The sequence below is a fragment of the Miniopterus natalensis genome, chromosome 2, assembly GCF_054644295.1.
Source record: "Miniopterus natalensis isolate mMinNat1 chromosome 2, mMinNat1.hap1, whole genome shotgun sequence".
In the NCBI taxonomy this organism is placed as follows: Eukaryota; Metazoa; Chordata; class Mammalia; order Chiroptera; family Miniopteridae; genus Miniopterus; species Miniopterus natalensis.
Window position 1 is genome coordinate 105652859 of NC_142082.1, and position 10994 is coordinate 105663852.

The following is a 10994-nucleotide window of genomic DNA, read 5'->3' on the forward strand; positions in this document are numbered from 1 at the left end:
AATCAATCAAACCCTTGAAGTATCTATTATGTGAGAATGGGGAGAGATGTAAAACAGAGCATGCAGTTAGTTGAGGAGAAAAGATATCCCACAGAAAAGCAAATCTCACACTTTAAAGGCTGGTCCAAAAAGTGAACTCCAAAGAAATTCAGAAAAGGAAGAGATCAGGTTAGAGCTTCTAATTCTGTGCCCTCCTGTCACTTGTTAAAGCTTTTTTTTTTTTTTTTTAATATATCTTTATTGATTTCAGAGAGAGGAAAGGAGAGGGAGAGAGAGAGATAGAAACATCAATGATGAGAGAGTCATTGATCTAGCCCACAACCTCGGGCATGTGCCCTGACCAGGAATCGAACCCCGATCGCCTGGATCCCAGGTCGAGGCTCAACTGCTGAGCCACACCCGGCTGGGCTAATTTTTATTAGTTTAAATGCATTTTCTTTTTAGACAAACTATATGGCATTTTTTTCTTAAAAACAATGCCTCTGCTCCAAATAAATCAAGGTCAAAATAAATGAAGTGCTCAAGATACCATCAGCCCCATTTGTCCCAGTCCTGGTGTGTGAATGAAAAGCAGCAGCCAGATATGATGACAGGGATCCAAACTGCCAAATTTGTTAACTTCTTTCTTTCTTTCTTTCTTTCTTTCTTTCTTTCTTTCTTTCTTTCTTTCTTTCTTTCTTTCTTTCTTTCTTTCTTTCTTTCTTTTTTATCTTTATTGATTTCAGAGACAGTAAGGGAGAGGGAGAGAGAGAGATATAGAAACATTAATGATGAGAGAGTCGTCATTGATCGGCTGCCTCCTGCATGCCCCTGACTGGGGATCGAGCCCGCAACCCAGGCATGTGCCCTGACCGTGAATCGAACCTGGATCTCCTGGATCCTAGTCGATGCTCAACTGCTGAGCCATGCTGGCTGGGCAACATTTTTCCATTTCTAAACCATCCGTAAAGAAAATCACATATGGGGTCACACCATCCTCACAGTGGTCCAGCAGAGCAACCATGCCATGTGGATTTGTATTTTCACCAATAAAGCATTGGTAGTTTTTTAAATTAAAAAGGATGTGCTTGATTTGTTCTGCAGCCCCTGTCATAAAAGGCTTTACTCTTTCTGGTCTCCGTTCTTAAGGTTTCCCTTTGATTGGTTTCATGTGATCTTTGATATAGGTTGGTCTTTTGTGAAGCTGGTTTCCTGCAAATGATGGTTCATGACAGTATCAACACCAGCGATGACTGTGCTTTCAGTACCTTCACCCTTGAGGCCTTCAGTGGAGGCATTTCCACTGAGTGAGTCAACCATGTTACCCTCTGTCCTACCCACCATCTTCCTCTCCACCTTCAGGCACACCCCATCTGCAATCCCCCAGACCTTGTAGGTGTCAGAGAACATCTCATCAAGGCTGATGAGGTCCCAGTAGATGATGAAGATGGAGACACTAGCTTAACAGGGGTCTGGAGCTCAAAGCAAGCGCAGGGCAGCCGAAACAGCACTCTGGAGGAGCCTTGAACAGATCATCCTTTGTGGTGTCTAGTGACCATTAGGTATGGTAGCAGAAGTCTCGTATCCAGAGCACTTTTTATTCTAGTCTATATGGATATCAGAATATAAGTAACTCATGAGCCCAGTACCGCCCTTCCCATTTCCCAAAACCTGACACCTATGTATAATGTGGCACCTTTGACCTTACAGAGCATTTTTACATCTATATCACCTGTTTTCTTTCTCACAACCAAATGAGAATTAGCAAATGAACTTCATAAGTTCAGTTTCTTAAGATAACCCGCCCCAAGTTCACATGACCAGTAAGTGATGAAATCAAAACTAGAACCAGATCTTTAGCCTCTGTTCTTCTCTCCACTGTACCCAGACTTCTCCTTCTCTGGCCTGACCTTCCATAATCCCTTATGCCCATACAGACCTTCACTCTCCTCTGGTTTTTTGTTGTTGTTGTTGTTTTTACTTCAGGAGCCTCTCTGCTATCCAAATGTATCTAATGGAGATATCTTGGTAGTGGAAATTCTGATGATAAGTCAATGTGGATCTCTGGGCCATCACGAAGCCAATGTTTTAGACTGAGACACTGGAGGTTTGAATTCCTTTGAGAGAATTTCTAAGAGAGAAAGGACAGTGCTAAAGCTATTCCCAAGTGCCATGGTCATGGTCATCTTGACAAACACTTATTTGTTTTATCTCTTTCTTTCTTTATTTTTGTTGTTGTTGTTAACCCTCACCCAAGGATATTTTTTTCCCATTGATTTTTTTTTTTTTTTTTTTTTAGAGCGAGAAGGGAGAGAGAGGAAAAAAACATCAATGTGAAAGAGACACACTGATTGGCTGCCTCCCACGTGTGCCCTGACTGGGACCGTCGAACATGTAACCGAGGCACATGTCCTTCACCCTTGACTGGGGATCAACCCTTTGATGCATGATCCGACACTCTGACCACTGAGGCACACCAGCCAGGGCTGTTTTGTCTCTTTCAACACATTTAAATCATTCATACCCAAAGCTGTAGGTTTCACTGATTTCATTTTACAGATAAGAAAATGGGCTTAGAGATTTAAAATAACTTGTTCAAATGCCTGGCCAGTGTGGCTCAGTTAGTTGAGTGCGTTCCCATGCACTAAAAGGTCGCCGGTTTGATTCCCGGTCAGGGCACATACCCAGGTTGAGGTTCGATCCCCAGTTGGGGTGTGTGCAGGAGGCAGCCAATGGCTGTTGCACTCTTATGTCATAATTCTCTCTCCCTCTCCCTTCCTTTCTCTAAAAATCAATGAAAAATAAAGTGATGTAGGTGACTTGTATCTTAGATGGGACTCAAACTCAGGCTTCCTAACTTCAGAACCAGTGCTTTTTTTTTCTCCCTCTTTACACATGTTGTTTCCCTGGAAGTTCCCCTGAAGAACTGTATTCACCCTGGAAACTCTGAGCTCACTCTCAGCACATCTATAACTCATCCAGCCACATGACAATTCTTCTCTTCCCCCCCATCCCCACCCTCATCAATGCTGCCTGCTTTGCTCTTTACTGAAGAGATCTTTTTCCTATCCCCTCCTTCCATGAGTTCATCTTGTACGAATATTTCAGTAGAGTTTCTACTATGGAGGCCAATCCCTGGAGAAGGTGGAAACTCTCACTGAATACTTCTTATTGGCTGATTTTCTTGATTTCCAGTATAGTTGGGCCCTTCTGTCTGGATGATGGAAAGAATTTTATGAGTTCTGACCAAGCCTTAGTTTCTCCATTGTTACCAAACTAAAGGGGTTCATTCACCTGTGTGCATCAAAGCCCAATCAAACGCAAGCAGGAGTTTTCAGCCAAGAAAGTAAAGGTTTAGTTTTAAGGAAATGGTGTCAAACCTAGAGTCACATGTGAGTTTATGCAAGGAAAAGGGAGGTGGGTGAGTCAGGGAGCTGGATGAAGCCACTTGAATCAACAGGAAAGAGAAAGGTCATATTAAAGAAATGAAGTTTCTGCGTGGTTACACCATCTGTGGTCCTAAATATTTGCCTACTAGATAGGGAAACAGATAAATATTTACCATTCCTATAGAAGATGATGTGCATCATGGAGAGTCAGAAAAAAGATGAAGGGGGGGCAGAGAAGATATGCTGAAGGGTCAGAACAAAACACATTGGCTAAAAAAGATCCCTGGCAATTCACCTATCGAGAGCGTAGGACTTCATCTTCCTCCCATACAAACAAGTTGTTGATACAGTCCTCAAGCATGATGACCTAGACCAGAACTATATGCTTTAAAGCTTAAGTTTGGCATCTATAGTTGGGTCTTGCTTTGCTTTCCAGTCTGCAGTATTAATGCCTCTAATTATTACAACCTATCTTCCTGCTGGCCTCCCCCAGGGTAAAGGATTCCCCAGCAAGTCAGCAGACAATTATTCAAGTCAAAAATTAACTTTGACTTGTGGGTTTTTCAACTGAGTAATACCAATTATTTCCCTCCACTCAGATTTGCTTTGTTGCTGGGAAACCTACAAAGAGAAAGGATGAATAGTACTCTTGGTCGTTCATTAGCTGGTGCTGAAAAAGAGGCTAAATGAGCCTTCCCTGAAGCCCCACCTCTCTCTGACCAGTAAACCCCACTAGAAAAAATCCTCACCCTTCTCAGTGATCCTAAAGGCCAGTACATGTGCAGTGTGCCACAAAACAGCTCAAGTGCTCAAGCCCAAGAAAGACATTCTCCTGCCTGCATCCAGCAGTCTGCTACTACAAATAATAGTGAAGGGCTCACAGCTGAAGCTAAAGCATAAGGACCCACAACTCTGAGTAGCTTCCCAAGTCTTGGCACATGTTTGATGTTAGAAGCTGTGTGGCTCCACGTGGCTCCAGGCCCATGCTCCTCAGTGCCCATACCTCTGAGTGAACTTTTGGTACCTCTTTCTTTTCTCCCGAGGATACATCCCACAGGCTTGGTCCCCACAAGGACAAACACACACAGGTGTGTACATACTCCCCTTTGTGAGGCTGCACAGATGGTGACTCAGGGGCAGCTTGCTTGCATGCCTTAGCTCTCTGGCACCACCTTCTGCAGCACTGAGGGTGTTCTCAGTATTTTCAGGATAAGCGGCAGGTCTCTAGGCCTCTGACTTCACAACTTCTCCAGTCACTAAAAGAGCTTTTTGGTTCTACATTCTATAATCTGTAATCATGGAAAATGTTTTGTTTTTTTTTAAGTTTTTTTATTTTTATTTTTTGATATTAGAGAGAGAGGAAGGGAGAGGGAGAGAGAGAGAGAACCATCAATGAGAGATAGAGACATCAATCAGCTGCCTCCTGCACAGCCCCTTACTGGGGATCGAGCCTGCAACCCAGGCATGTGCCCTGACAGGGAATCGAACCATGACCTCTTGGTTCTTAGGTCGATGTTCAACCCACTGAGCCACACCGGCCGGGCATGGAAAATGTTCTCATTCTCCATTCATATGAGGCTCTACCTCTTCTAGAGCCTATTCATTTAAGGATGGCTTCCCCTAATAAAGCAGAAATGGAGTTTGGATGTTCTTTCCTTTGCCTCAAGCACAACTGAATGCACTCACCTGCTGGAATGGCTGCAGGCAGCCCGCCCAGTGGATGGCAGGACTGGATTAACCTACCTTATGGCTTTGCTAGGGGAGAACAATGATCCTAAAGGCCGGTACATGTGCAGAGTGCCACAGAGCAGCTCAAGTGCTCAAGCCCAAGACAGACTTTCTGAAAACCTTCATTGTCTAAGTTCATAGGTTCAAGCTATAAACCCCAGTGAGAGAACCCCAGCCATGCCACTTAACACTCAATCACTGTGGCATCTCAGCAACATGTCTCGGTTTCCAGACGGTGATGCTGGGCACTGATGAGAGTCAGAGCTGTTGGTTTCGGGTTTCTCAGCCTTGTTATCTAAGGACCGGCTGCTTGGGATTTGATCAGGGCTGGTTTGGGAGAGAGGCAGACGCCGTCTTTTCCCCAGAACAGACTACTCTTTGAGCTCTGCCGCCACCCGGACTGGAGATGGAAGAAAGAAAACAAAAATCCCCACTGTATGTAGTTGTCCGGAATTTAACTTGGCCCTGGAGAGGGAAAATGAAAGAGCAACATTGCTCTTCTAGTCTTAACGCCCTCTGCAGGCAGCAAACCTCATTAATGCTGAGGTTGTCAGGACTGAGAAGGGGTTAGGGTCTGGACAAGAATGATTTCTGAACCTCTCAGCAGTGAAGGAGCCTCTCATCTCCTTCCTTGGCCAACACTAAGTTCCAAGTGGGAGTGTCTGATTTAAAGTCAGTTTGCAAAACCTAATTGAAACAGAACATTCTCATCTAGCTAAGCTATGAAGAAAGGAGATGAACCCAGTTTAGTGATTTGAAACAAGGACAGTCAGTGAAACTAGTAATGTCGAGGAAGATTTTGTTTTGTTTTCCTGTTCCCTCATGCATTAGCCACATACACAGTGTGTGTGTGTGTGTGTGTGTGTGTGTGTGTGTGTGTGTGTGTGTGTGTGTGTGTGTGGTGGTGGTGGAAGGTGGTCAGGGCAGGTGTTTGGCATGAAGAACAGTTTTTTGGAAAAAGCGAAGTGCTGAGCTCTTCCCAAACATTCCTCTTGTCCTGGCGCTTCTCAGTCTTCTGCTTGACAAAGATTCTGCTCTTCAGCCAGGCATCTTGCCCTCCAAAGAGAACTGTCAGTGTAGATCAGGGAGAGATGTGCATAGAAAACCTTGCATTCTGTCAGCTCAGGCCTTTCTAATTGACTTCAGAGAGAGGAAGAGAGAGAGAAAAACATCAATGACAAGAAAGAATCATCGATCTGCTGCCTCCTGCATGCCCCCTACTGGGGACCAAGCCCCCAACTTGGTCATGCGCCCTGACTGAGAATTGAAGCGTGACCTCCTGGTTCATGGGTAGAAACTCAATTATTGAGCCACACTGGCCAGGCACCACAGCCCTTTTCAGAAAACAGCTCACACTCTCAGTTTTCCTTTAGAGTATTTAGAAAGTGAACTCAGATATTTCAAAGCAGTCTCTGAATTGTTTTTCTCATCTAGGTCATCTGCCCTTTGCTATGCAATGTCCAATCCCTGTATTATGCTGGGTTTCTAGGTTGAATATCTTGCTTTTAGGTAAGTTTCCCCTAAAATTTCATAGTATTCTCAAGGGAGATTACTCCTGATTTTAGAGACCTGTAGGAGAAAAAAAAACCAAACATTCTCAACATTAGTAGCTGGAGTCATGGAAAAAAGCATGAGATCATGTAGGGAGAGGACATGGGTGACTGCTGGAGAGCCTAAGTCAGAATCCTGGGAACAGCAACACTGAGGGGACAAGAGGAAGAGGGGTCAGAGATAAGGAATGGGCATGCCAAGCAGACACTGGAGTCGGATGAGCAAAGTGAGCTAAGAAGCAGGAGAGCAGGGGCAATGTCAGTGCAGATGTGGACAGGGAAGCACCCCCAATTGCCAGTGCCCAGGAGGTAAGGCTGGGAGACAAGCTGTGATGCACCAGGAGATGGGGAGGGATGAACTTGAGAGGGGTCTAGTCGGACTGAGTTGATGTAAAATACAGAATCCCAAAGGTGTTAGGAGGACTTAAGCAGAGAACATGTAGAGAAAAAAGAGCTTATAAGGTCTTTTTTGGAATGAAACAAGAAAGAGAACAGAGCCTTTTGCAAATAGAGAACATAGCTATTTTCTGCAGAAGCTTATCAGGTACAGGAGGTGTAGGGCTGGAGTGGAGAAATCACTCTAAGTAAAAGAAAAAAGAACTCCAGGACAACCAGTTCAATCTTGACTCATTTTTGAGCTTGGGGCCAAATAAAATTTTATACAAGTCTTCATGACAATATATTAGTTTCATTCAGGTTCTAGATCCCTTTATTTAATTTTTTAAAAAAATATATCTTTATTGATTTCAGAGAGAGGAAGGGAGAGGGAGAGAGAGATGGGAACATCAATGATGAGAGAGTCATTGATTGGTTGCCTCCTGCCCCCCACCAGGGATTGAGCCTACAACCCAAGCATATGCCCTGACCAGGAATCAAACCTCATCTCTTGGATCCTAGGTCGATGCTCAACCGCTGAGCCATGCCAGCCAGGTCCTTTATTTAATATTTAACTATCCCTTTCCAAAAGTCAAGGCAAGGTTGCCAATTAACATGTGCTGAGCCACACATGTTGTCCTTCTACCTAGAATGCCCAAACTCTTGTCTGATTCCGAATTCACTTTTACAATTCAGCTCAAATATGACCTCATTTAAGTCGCCTCTGCTGGTTTGTTGTTGTTGTTTTTGTTGTTAATTCTCACAGGAGGACATTTTTTCCATTGATTTTTAGAGAGAGTGAAAGGGAGGGAGGAAGGAGAGAGAGAGAAACATCAATGTGAAAGTAACACATCGATTGGTTGCCCCCTGCAAGTGCCCCGGCCAAAGTCTATTTCCATGTTCTCTACAAACTTAAGATCCAGCACAATTTCTAGTACATACAAAGCACCTCAGAATAAGATGCTGAATGAAGAAATGAATGGTATTAAATACATGTTGGAATCTGAATAACAATACTGGACACTTGATAGGAAGTCAATTGAAGCCAAAATATAGATAATAGTTAACCATGATTGAATGCCCAATGTATGCTAGGCACAGAACTAAGCTATTTCATGGGCTTTCAAAAAATATACAACCCATAAAATTCACCCTTTTTGAAGTATACAATTCAGTGGCTTTTAGTTTATTGTTTTGCAACCATCGCTATTAATTCTAGAACATTTTCATGACCCCAAAATGAAACCCTACACTTATTAGCAGTCACTCCTCATTCCAAACCTCTCTCCTCAGCCTCTGGCAACCGCTAACCTATTTTATTGCTATGGATTCGCCTATTGTGACATTTCATGTATACGGACTTACACAATGTGTGGCCTTTTGTGTCTGGTTTCTTTAACTTAGCACAATGTTCTTAAGGTTCACTCATGTTGCAGGATATGTCAGTACTTCATTCCTTACTATGAATAATATTTTCTTTACCTACCTATTCACCTGTTGATAGACATTTGGGTTGTTTCCACTTTATGGCTATTATGAATAATGCTGCTATGAACATCTATGTACAAGTTTTTGTGGGGATGTGTATTTTCTTTTTTTTAATCCTCACCCAAGGATATTTTTTTCTATTGCTTTTCAGAGAGTGGGAGGGAGGAGAGAGAGAGAGAGAGAGAGAGAGAGAGAGAGAGAGAGAGAGAGAGAGAGAGAGAGAGAGAGAGAGATGTGAGAGAGACCCATCAACTGGTTGTCTCCTACACGCTCCCCAACCAGGGCTGGGGATTGAGCCTGCAACCAAGGTATGTGCTCTTGGCTGGAATAGAACCCAGGACCCTTCAGTTGGCAGGCTGACACTCTAAACACTGAGCAAAAAAGGCTAGGGGTGGGATGTATATTTTCATTTTTCTTGGGTATATACCTAAGGAGTGGAATTACTGAATCATATGGTAGCTGTTTAACTTTTTGAGCAAATGTCAGACTGTTTTCCTAAGCTGCAATACCATTTTACATCCCATTAGCAATATTTCAGGCTTCTCATTTCCCCACACCCTCAGTAGCACCTACTATCTTTTGTATTACAGCCATCCTAGTGGGTGTGAAGTGGTACCTCATTATTGATTTCCATTTTCCTAATAACTAATGATGCTGAGCATCTCTTTTTAAAGAATAGTTTTTATTGATTTTGAGAGAAAGGGTGAGGGAGAAACATCAGTGTGAGAGCACATCATCAATTGGCTGCCTTCTGCCTATTGGGGAACAAGCCTGGCATTTGCCGACTAGGATCTGAGCCAGCAACCTTCTGGTGCATGGGATGACACCCAAACAACTGAGCTACACTGGCCAGGACAAGCATCTTTTAATGTGCTTGTTGGCCATTTATATATATTCTATGGAGAAATGTCTATCCAGATACCTTGGCCATTTTTTTTGTGTTGTCCTTTTATTGAGTTGTAAGAGTTCTTTATATATTCTGGATACTAGGTTTTCTCTTAATCCTCACAATCACCCTGCTAAAGCACATAGATTCATCTCTAATTTACAGATTAAGAGTAGAGCCTTGAGAGATTTAGGAAGAGACATGATTGAACCTATACCTGTGGTTCTCCAAAGCCCAGGCAGGCTCTTTCCACTACTCTGTACTGCTACTGAAGACGGTGTAGTTTTAACTGATGGTGTTTAGAGACTGACTACACTAATGGGTAGTTAATAAGAAAATGAATGTTATTGGAATTGAGGCCAGGGTGTTAGTAACTATTAACTGATAGCTGAAGTCAGTGGTGGTAGGTCTCAGTCATATATAAAATTAAAAAGTTGGATCATATGGTCTATAATTGCTTCTTACTCTGAAATTCTGATTCAACAGGGCTTTGTGTTTTGCCTAGCATCAAAACAGCAAGTCATGAAGAGCCAATTCCTAAAGCATTAGGACAAAAGGAAGAACCATCTGCTATGTACATCCCTCTAAAGTTTAGGGCTGGTCCTTCTGGGAATTTCTGTCTCAACTTATTAGTGAAAAAAGCCTGATTTGCTATCGTAAGCTTTTTTTTTTTTTTTTAAGTAGCATCTCCTACGGACCGTATAATTACCACTTTCCTTAACACAAGCATAAAAACCTGAGTAATTTCCATTTCTTTTTCCTGGGTAAATCATAAAATGCCACACTAAGCTAAGACCAACTAATTTCCCAGAGGTTGTCCAGGTACACACACAATTATTTTGCATCAAATGCACAGCAATTTGCCTAAAAGAGGATATAGGTGGAAAAAATGGATAATCTTAGTGCCATCATCTTTAGTACTATCTTTGCTATCTCCAACAGCAGATGACTTCAAGGGATACATTTAGGAAAACTTTAATACTTGTACAGGATTGTAGAGACCATGGGCCAAGTAAGTAAACAGAGTCATTAACAAAATATAAACGTGATTTTACCACAAAATTATAGAAAACTCAGAGAGAATATTTTCAATTATATATTTTATTGAAAAATAGTTAATTTAAAATATATACATTATTTTAAAAAAACATGTTATTGGTACAATACTGAACTTTTCTTACAAGGATCATTTAAGTTTTACTCATACTAACCACAGTGGCACCTTTATTTTCCTAGATAAACATTGTGCTTAAGAGCAGGGTCTTATCGCCCTCTGGTGAAACTTCATGAGTTTGAGTGTCCATAAAAGTAATTTAGACCTCAGAGCTCTTGACTGAAGAAAGTTAAGTAGCAGAATTACTGCCTATTCACATTCCACAGTTGTCTCTCTGCCTAGGAGAAGGGCAATCTGGGTGGATGCCTTTCTCTCCTCAAGGGAAGTGTTCCTCCTAATGACAGTCAGCAAGGTCACAGCAAATATCCTCTCTTCCTAAGTTTTCATGGTCACTGTCTTCTTAGAAAACAAAACTCTCCCATTATAAATGGGGAAAAATAACGTGAGAACATCTCTAAGTAATTCAGGTTATAATTCAGACACCC

At 42.4% G+C, this 10994-nt stretch overlaps 1 pseudogene; it reads right to left on the reverse strand.

The window, feature by feature from the left end:
- Positions 1-880: 880 nt before the first annotated feature.
- Positions 881-1416, reverse strand: LOC107546418 (translationally-controlled tumor protein-like; annotated as a pseudogene).
- Between the last annotated feature and the right edge of the window lie 9578 nt (positions 1417-10994).